We start from the raw sequence: 9733 nt of genomic DNA on the forward strand, positions 1-9733 counted from the left end.
CACCTCTGGGTGAGAGCAGCACTTCTCACTCTAAGGTCATTTTGGGCACAGAAAGGCCTGTAAGAATGGTGCTGGATGCTTACGCAAACTCCTGGCTTCTGTTCAAGGGCTTGAACAAAGCGACCCTCGGAGCAACCCCTACCAGGTACAACGTTCGCTCGGCTCGCAGCACCACCTGGAATGATCTGTAGCCGCTGCCCATGTAGGGCACGCTGCCTTGCGGCCTGGCAGCTGACACTGGAGCGGTCAGCAGTTCCTTCCTTGGCTGCGGAGACAAGGACAGGACTTGGAGAGACCTTGTGTGTGGGGACGCTGGGATGCACTGATTAGTCACTCTGGGATCAAGAAACCCATGAGAGCTACCGGCTTTGTCTGTGTCCAGCAGCCTCACCAAAACATCCCCTAGTCCTGAGTCCTACTGTACCACCTGGGATCCTACAGTTGCCATGGAATGTAGGTACTGGAAGGATGGTAGGTCATAGATGGATGGTTCTTGGGGAGGTATCTATAGGAGGGGAGATCTCACCTACTCAGCCTTTCCCTCCCTACCTATTACAATTCTGCGACAAATTCTAGGACATAAGAAATATCTGTAACTGACCAAGCTGGTCTCCCTGCCTCAGAAGCAGTCGCTTCCCATGTTGGATTGACCAAAGGCCATGTGTAAAGCAGCTCCCCCTAAAGGATGGACTCTCAAGACCTCGCTCACCTCTGCCTCATTGTACAGGGCAGACCTGCATGCAGGCATGACGCCCAAGGGATGGAGAGGAATCATTGTCTGTGGTATATCGGGGAGGGGGCATGAAATGGAGCAAAGGGCAATGCAGGCGGGACATCGGGATAATCTTCTGAACGCGGAGTGCTCTGAGCATAGGGGGCATTCTCCCCAGGGACGTGCCAGACCTTCGAGCTCTGTTACTGGAGTCATTTGAAATTGAACAGCACTGGGCATGATCCGGTAGGAGGGAGATCCTGCCTTGCAGTGCTCAAAGGCCTGATCTCTCCCCAGCTTCTCTGCTTCACAGCTCAGTTCCGACCTGGCTAGAGGCAGGAAGAAGGGGGAGAGACAGGAGGGGACACTGGCATCCTGAGCCCCAGAACACAGCGGCTGCGAGAAGTTTTGCAAGATGTGTCTGTGGCAGGGTGGATGCTATTCCCAGCCCTGTGGGTGAAGCTCTGTCTGTGGATTCACATGGACTCCATTCCCCAGCAGGGATCCTTCAGCTCCAGGCAGAAGGTTTCACAAAGCCACAATTTTGCTCCAACTTAATTTTCCAAAGTTTTGGAATTTGCGCCGCTGTCCGAAGGCCATGGGCACAACCCGTCTCCTAAGCGGACATGCCTGGGGGAAGGCTCCCCCACTAAGGAGACCCCATGTGTTTCATAGATTTATAGATATGAAGGTCAGAAGGGACCACCATGATCATCCAGTCCGACCTCCTGCACCACGCAGGCCACCGAATCTCACCCACCCACTCCTGCGAAAAACCTCTCACCTATGTCTGAGCTATTGAAGTCCTCAAATCCTGGTTTAAAGACTTCAGGGTGCAGAGAGTCCTCCAGGGGATTTGCTCTGGCTTTGCATTAGGAGTCAGGTGTATTTCTGGAGCCAGGGAGGGGAGGCGTATTTCAATTGCATACATTACAACATGCCTAAAACCACCCTTCAGTTATTGCCTGGTGCTGGGATGTACAGGATTGGCCATTAAACAGCACCACCTGCTGGCCAAGTCCCCACAGCACACTGCAACTTCCTAGCTGGGGCGTTTCTAGAGGGCACCCTTGCTCTCCAGGTCTCTCCACGCCCTTTGCAAGGCATCGGACGCTGACCGGGCCCTGGCTGCACAGGCATTCTCATTAGGAGCTCTCACACCCCTGGGCTGCAACGCCTGTTTCGCCGAGAGGGTGAATTGCCACCCAGGGTTACGGGACCCTTAACTTCCACTGGGCCTGCGCTAGAGAGGCAGGCCGCAGCTGGGTGGAATGGCTCCTGCGGAACATGGCGCCGTTAACCCAGCAGCATCTCTCTAGGGACTCCCCCAGGCACGTCCCGGGGACAATCAGCGCCAGGGCAGGCATGCTGAGCCTGGACATGGGGCGGAGGGGCTTCGTTTTAGCAGCAGAGCAGGCGCACTCCACCCAGATGTGCCCCTGCGTGGCGTGGCAGGGCAGGGGAGAGTCACCTGGCTGCATTCCTGGAACATTCCCTCACGTGGCATGTGCCCCTGCCAGGGTTGGCCGCACAGGGGCAGTCTGGCTGAAGGTTTGTATGGTACAGAAGGCTGAGGAAGAAACCCCACAGATGGAGAGTGATGGAGCACCCTACCCCATGGGGGATCGCCCCTGTACAGGGGCGGATAGGCCCCTTGGCTACCTCCACATCCCCTGTTCCCAGCCAGAAGCCCCCAGACATCACAAGGAAGGCCCTGCATATGTTATTCCAAGCCAGAATGGAAATAGAAAGAAAAAGACATTTCCCGAGGAAGGTTCCTGAGCTCTCCAGCCCTGAAACACACAAACTCTGGGGCTCTCCCTGGCTCTCCAGTTCCCAGAGAGTTTGGAGGAACACAGCAAATTTTCGGTGCTGATCTGATGCCAACTTGGCCCAAGTTGCTCATCAATAGCAACGGGGTGAAACGTACAAGGGCACACAAGCTGCTCAGACAGCCAGGCCCCCCACTGGAGGAGGGATGGCCCCTTGGCTAAGGCTGCAGAGACCCCTCCCCACACACCCACACGCAGGAAATGCAAAGTGCAACCCATGTGTTTTCAGCGTGAGCGACCTTTTAGATCAAGGGAAGGCAATGAGACAAGATAGAGCAAAAGTAAAAATCAGAGAGAGAGAGAGACACACACACACACGTATGTACGTGCGACTCCTCTGGAACACGCTTCGCTGCCCCTGCTTCACAACAGGGCAGCTTCCCCAGCAGGCCCCCTAGGAACTTAAACGAGCAGTGCCCAGCAAACAAAATCATTACAGCTGCATACGCCACAGGTTCGATTCCTGCTTCTGCTGCCCCATTTCTTGTGAAACCTTGGGCAAGACATGTATGGGCCAGCCCTGCAGCCTTTTGTTAGATGAGTAGCCCCATGGATTTCAATAGGGCTACTTTCCTGAGTCAGTGCTGAATGGCTGAGGGTATAGTCTCTCTGTGCCTCAATTTACCCATCTGCAAAGTGGGGGTAATAATACTTCTCTGCTTTTTAGGGGGGTATATGTGGTTACATTCACACAGGAGTATAAAGTACTTTGAGGTCCTCAGGTAGAAGGTGCTAAAGAACTGCAAACCCTTATCCCCCATGTGTATAGCACTCACGTGACATGGCCCTAACTATGGTACTTGTCTGAGCACCTCACAATCTTTAACAGATTTATCCTCGCACACCCTTGTGAGGTAGGGCAGTGCAACAAACTCCAATTTAGAGTTAGGAAACCGAGGCACAGAGAGACTCACCGGGACATAATCCCAGATCTCCCAGGTGACTCATGCTCTAACATCCAGACCACCCTTGCTGGCTAGGGATCATGTCCCAAGAAGGGGGGGATCCCCCAAAATGTTCCTGCACTCCCCTTAACTTGTAATTAACTCAGTGTCCCAGGGAGACAAATGCCACAGAGAGGAGTTTCGGGTGGAGTAGGGGCTTGCACCTGGGCCTGCCAAGACCTAACATAGCGCTCGAATCACTGAGCCATCCTTCCTGGTAGTCATCGCACCTCATCCCCTGTAACACAACCCCTGTAGTTCAAAACTAACCCACTTCAGCTCTGCCTCCTCCCTGCGCTTATTCCATCTTATCAGTAAAACGCGGGAGGGGGAGAAACACCCCCCGCCCCTCTTTGTGTTTGAAGCAAGCAGGCCCCTGCCAGGACACCTGCTTTACATAATTGAGGCACGGTGCTGCCCAAGCAGCCCTGAGACGCGCACGCCGGTGGGTTTTAATAAACACAGCCATAATGTGACATGCAATTTATTATGAAACTTAAAGCAGAAAGAGGCAGGGAAGAGAGGAGTTTAATAATAAAACCAGCCAGATTCCCAATATTAGTCACGGCAAACAGATGAGGGTCTTCAGCTTTGGCTAGGCTGTTTTAATGAATAACAGCTAAGTTGGTCTCCTGAGATACCGAGGGCCGGGATCCTGCATTGGGGAGGGTGAGTTGGCCACCGGTGGCTGGGGGTTTCTTTGCTAGAGCATCTGCTTGCAACTAGCCCCTCTTCTAGTTCCCCCATTAAGCTCCCAGCAGAGCTCCACCCAATGTTCAGAGAGATAAGCCTGTACCAGGCCTACAGCACCCAGGCCAGGCCTGAGGGAGTGCCCCATGTGGGATCTAAGCAGCAGAGGCTGGTCATCCAGGGCCAGAGAGAAACTCAGAGCCTGTCTGTCTCCAGCAACCTCAGTGAAGTAATCACAGCTGAGACTGGCATGGTCTTTGCAGTGCAAAACAGCAGAGACTCAAATCCCAGGATCTACCCCACCCTCCTGACTGTGACTTTCAAAATTCAGATATAGAGAGTCTGTGGGGAGGGGCACTTCTACTCATTAGCAGCAACTTCCTCTAGCATTGTAGGGACACCCACAATCAGCCTACCCCTAGCTTCCATGACCTCTATCTATCCCCTCCCGCATTCTCTATGGAGTAGAGGGGATTTTATAGTCCTTCTGCTCCCACAAGGCCTTCAGCTTCAAGCCAGCAAATGCAACTAATCCACCTGACCTCCCCTTTATAAAAAATCTCCCGCTCTAACCTGTCCCTTCCCCAGTCAGTGTATTTATAGGCAGGAAATAACAATAACAACAAGGAATAACAGGAAATAACCCGCACTCTTCAAAGCTACCCCCTCCATTCAGCTCAACCTGCCCCGCCCCGCCCCGCCCCACCCCGCCCCGCCTTGCCTTGCCTTGCCTCTCCTCTGCTAAACCTAGCCCCAACTGCCTTATTCCCACTGAGCATGCTCCAGGAAGGCTTTAAAAGGGGGAACATGAGCTCCCACAGCCCCTTAAAGGAAATCCCGAGGGCTCGGTGTGCAAAGGGGGGAGGAACAGGCTTCTTAGAAGGGGAGGTTATGCCTTAAGGAGATCCAGAATTTAAATCTCCCTCCCCTAAAATTAGCTTGAGCAGTGGGGGTGTCAGCCTGTTTCCCTGTGTGCGTTACAAACTCACCTGCAAACCCTCACGTGCTCTGCTCTGCACAATTGCTCATTTTGGTGCAGAAACGGTGGCAGGCTGGAATAGCAGGGGGCTGCGGGCTGGGATGGAGGGGCAGCTGCAGAGCCGTGTGTGCAGAGAGCCCAGGACTGAAAGAGCTGGTCTTGGGGGATGTTGGCCGAGCTGCAGGGGGCCCAGAAGGCGCTGCAAGCTAGAACTGAGATAATGGCAAAACACACCAGGAGGCAAGGGAAGGGATAGCATACGGGGTTGCTGCAGGTCCTGACTGGGGTGCCTTGGCAGATCCTGTGGGTGGCAGAGCAAAAGTAGCCAGTGCGAGGTAGGACAGGCTTGTGAGACCCAGGGGCAACTTACCCAGTATCTACCCAACAGTGCACGTCCCTTCCACTGCGTACTAATCCATCCACACAGGTAAGGACATAGCATTGCTCAGTCCCTCTCCTCAGCACTAGCCCGGCCCTTCACACACACTCTCAAACGGATTTAGGCTGGCGATTAGCTGCAAGGCGCTCTTTAGTTAAATGGACAGTGGGGCGCACCGGTGTCTGACGGTACTGTGGCTGCTGCCATTCATTATGTGTAACACCGAAATGTGACATTGGCCGTTTCTTGGTACACCAGTAGGGTGACCACAGTTAGTACAGGGAAATAGCGCCATCCAGTGGACAAGCTGTGGAACTGGGAGTCAGGAGGAAAGGTGGGTTCTAATCCCGGCTCTGCCATAGGCATGCGTATGTGTTCCTGGGTATGTCACATTAATGTCAATCGATTGCTCCCTGCCTCAGTTTCCCCATCTGTATAAATGGGGATAATGGTGCCTGCCCTTGTGATCTGCTTATGTTTTGTAACATGCTCTACTCCCGGGGGAATTCTGCACCAAAAAATTTAAAGTTCTGCACACTGTATTTTAAAATTCTGCGTATTTTATTTGTCAAAATAACACTATATACTCACTCACAGCAGTCTCAATTCTTTTGGTAATTTATTTCAAAATACCTGTCAGCAAGTCTGTCTGTAATAATACAGACACACAAAAGGTTCAGGAAATGTGTTCTGACAAATAGATTCCTTAGTAGGTATATTAATACAGAACTTTGAGTAATAATTCATTTAAACTACAATACAGAACTGTATTTCTCGTACCCCTCAGAAGCTGTACAAGGGCTTGGAGGGAGTCAGGAGTAATGGAGGAGCTGAGGGAGGGGGAAGTAATTGCTGGAAAGGAGCCTGGGGGTGAACTTGGACAGTTGTTAGGTGTGGGTGGGAGAAATCTAGAACAGTTTTTTGGAGGGGGGAAGGATTGTTAGGGAGCCTCCCCTGTGCAGACCCCTGGCTTACTCCTAGCCTCTCGCATTCAGCTGCAGACAGGAGGAAACCACCCCCGTATAAGCCTGTTGTAGCTTTGCACAATTGGCCAGGTGTGGTGTGGGTTATATTTCCAGAACTGGGTCCCCCAAATCAAAATTCATTTGGGAGCAGGGGGAAGGGTTGGGTTTGAATCTCCACTGCCAGTCCCACCCCTGGCAGTGCCAGTTCTGGTTCACATGGGGCTGCAACCTCCAACTGAACTGCTGAGACGGGAGAGTTTCCATTATTTAAAAAAAATCCTTTGTTGCCAAAATTTCAGGTGACTAATTTGAGGCTTTGGTGTCATTGATCCTGAAATTCGAACCCTCAGTCTGACCCCTCCTCCCAGCCCTAACCCCAACCACTGGCCAGTGGGGAAGGGGGATCCCAAGCTAGCTGGGTGGATAGTGTGTCCATAAAGCCATAGGCTCTGGAGATACAAAGAACTGTTAGGGTCCCGTCCAGTCCATCTAGCTGGGATTATGTTGCGTTCATGGCATACAGAGAAATTAGATTTTAACTCCCCACCCATCTCGTCCTGGAAGCTTGCAACATCCCAGAACTTTATTTCTTAGAATCTAAAGCCTCTAGCATATAAGCCCAAAAGAGGAGTGAGACAAAGCAGGCTGCTCCCTAAAGCAGAGGCAAAACTTGCCCACCATGTGCTAGGTTGGCTTTTGCAGACTGCTTGCTGAAGTCCCAGATCAATTGCTTCCCTAGAAAGCCCCCTTGCCCATGAGCAGAAAACCCCAGAGAATTAAAGTGATAGTCTTTAGGCAAAGGCAGGGCTGTCCACCTCCCTGCTGATGCAGCATGGAGCATTCGTGTCTTGCGCCATCTAGCGTTCCTTCCAGGAGGACTCTCAGACAGTGGAAGCAATTCTACCGAGCAGGCCTCATCCCATATCTTAACCAGGGCTCTCGAGCTAGATAAAGCCCTGTAAACGGCCTTTTCCTCCCAGCTTATCTGAAGGGCTGGCGGTGTCGCCCATGAAGTGGCTTTTCAATATTTTCTCAAGTGGGTTGATAGCCAATGTGTCAAGACTGGAGTTTGCTTTGCACATGTTGTGTGTTACATACGGAGACTGGGTTATAGGTATCGATGTAACGACCAGCCTGAATCAGCGCTCAGATGACCTACGAGGTTTACTTGTGAGTTTGTTATGCAGGGACTTATTTTAATATAGGGTTTTTTTGGCAGATTCCCCTTCCTCCCCCCCCCTCCATTATCTACAGCCACATCCCCTCTAGGTGTGATGGGGAGATGATCCCTGAGATAGCCTGGTATGGGTCCAGTAAGGGATTTGAAGACTAGGAGCAGGACCTTGATTCATAGATTCTAGGGCCAAAAGGGACCAGAGAACTTCCCCAAAATAATTCCTGTTTGAACTAGAGTGGATCTTTTAGAGAAAAGAGCCCAGCTTGATTTATACATCGCCAGTGACGGAGAATCCACCACGATCCCTGGTAAATTGTTCCAATGCTTAATTACTCAGTGAAACAATGGAGGAAGCAAAGCACAGCGGGGATGTGTTCCCAGTCCCTAGTCCTGCTCAGAAGTGGCCAGCTGTGTGTTGGACCAGCTGGAGTTTCCGACTAGCCGTGAGTGACAATCCAAAGTGGGGGTTTGAAGGGACAAATTCCTGGTTCATGGTGGCTTAGGAGCTTCATCTCAGGGGGTGGGGAAGTCTCCTGGAAATTGGGCAGTAGAAGCTGTTCCTGGTCAGTTGTTGCTTGCGTCTCAAGAATCAGGGACATGTCTAATAGGATGCCAAGTGCCTTCAGTACAGGAGCTGTGTCCTGGTCTTCGGAAGCAGATCAAGCCACTTCCGGCTTCCTACAAGCGTTGCTCCTTTCTTGCCTGGGTTGAGCTTCAGCCAGCTGCTTATCACCCATCGCAGGCATGATGAAAAGGAGGACTTGTGGCACCTTAGAGACAAACAAATTTATTTGAGCATGAGCTTTCGTGAGCTGCAGCTCACTTCTTCGGATGTGATGACATCCGTGAGAGGCCGTATCTTGCTTGAGGATGAGTGGCACAGCTTGGAGATTGGTGGCAATGGAACACGTTGTGTGGGAGACACTAACACTTCCTCTGAAGGGTCTCCTGCACGTGTTGAACAGGAAGGGACATGACAGAGCCCTGCAGGACATGTGAGGGCTCTTGGAGATGAGGAGCAATTGCCCATCATTGCTCTTTGGGATCCATGGGTGAGAAGCGACTGGTTCCAGGACTGAGCAGTGCCCACAAGCCCAACCTGGTCACGTAGGCTGGGTCAGCACCCCCTGGTGGTCTGCAGAGAAGTTCAGGCTGACTGTGAGCCACAGATGGGTGCTGTTGGTGTGAAGTTCCTGCCGCTCTTTCTATGACCAGAGAAGGCACATTGATTTGCAAGACTGTTGCTTCCCCATGTTGTGTGTAGATAGCCTTGTCTGTAGGGCTTGCGAATGGCAGCCATTGGGAACAGTGTCACTTTTCACTGGCCATGATTCTGCAGGGCTTTGACTCTCACTGGGCATTCCTTGTACATGGGAGCTCGTTCAATGAAGTAAGTAGAGAACTGTTTGAAGGGGCAGGATGTGGGTCTGAGAACTGGTGAAGGCAGTCTCCTGGAGATTGGGCAGTAGAAGCCGTTCCTGGTCAGTTCATGGGCCAGTTTGTTTATTCATGAAACAAAAACAAAAATAAGTACAAAGCAGCCCATCCGATCTGTCACTCAGACAACCATAGGATAACACATCTGGGCGTAAAATTCAGAAATAACCTTAAGAACCCAAACCAGCCCTGAAACAACCCTACAAAAATGATGAGTTTGCATAATCTAGGGTGTTTCCTGAACCGCCTGTTGGGCCAGTAATATGAGAGGACACTGATGTTGGTAAAACTAAACTGGCTCTTTATTAAGAGAACAATTTACAGAGATGCTGCAACTGCAGCTAGCATTCCAGCCATGTGCACACAGACTGACTTCCTTGTACCTCCTCCAAACTCTTCCCTGCTGCAACCCATGCTCCTCCCTCAAAGTTCCAGGCAGGTTGCTACATCCTGCCCGCTCCACTCACAAAAAAAATCCAATGAAGCATAAAATAAACAAGCAAGTATTGCATGACAATCTGGCATTCAGAAACACCCCTACAATAGCAAACCAGTGTGCTCTTAGTTCCTAGCCAACAAAGCATTTGAGCATGTGCTTCAAGTTAAACACATGCTTAC

This window comes from Lepidochelys olivacea, assembly GCF_965140295.1.
Source record: "Lepidochelys olivacea isolate rLepOli2 genome assembly, chromosome: 7".
Taxonomy (NCBI): Eukaryota; Metazoa; Chordata; order Testudines; family Cheloniidae; genus Lepidochelys; species Lepidochelys olivacea.